The following is a 493-nucleotide window of genomic DNA, read 5'->3' on the forward strand; positions in this document are numbered from 1 at the left end:
GCGACGGGTCTGCCGAGGCCGCCTTCCGACGGCGGCGACAGTAGCGGTGCGGTTACGCGCGGCGCGGAGCCGATTTAAGGCCACCCCGGCAGGGCGGGAGGGGCGGGCGAGCGGGGCGGCCCGCCGGCGGCTGCAGCATCCCGCCGCGCCACCTTAAGCGCGGAGCGGGGGACAGGAGAGCGCGGAGGGGGCGGTGGGAGCGGCGCCGCGCAGCGGGTGCGGAGGGAGCCGGTGGCGGGAGCGCCCCGAGCGGCCCCGCTGTGGCGGAGCGGGGCTGCCGGCCTCGGTGCGGGGCGGGCTGCTGTAAGGAGGAGCCTCGGTGCGAGCTTTGCGTGTGGCCCCGCGGCTGCGGTGGCCCTCTGGGTGCCTCGGTTTCCCCTCCGGCTCTGCCCCCTGTCCGGGGGTCAGGGCTGCCGCAGCCCCAGGGGGATTCTCTCGGGATGCACTGAGCGAAAGCTTTGAGGTTCTTGCCCGGAAGGGTGCTCCTGGGGCA

The sequence above is a fragment of the Numida meleagris genome, chromosome 1 (assembly GCF_002078875.1).
Source record: "Numida meleagris isolate 19003 breed g44 Domestic line chromosome 1, NumMel1.0, whole genome shotgun sequence".
In the NCBI taxonomy this organism is placed as follows: Eukaryota; Metazoa; Chordata; class Aves; order Galliformes; family Numididae; genus Numida; species Numida meleagris.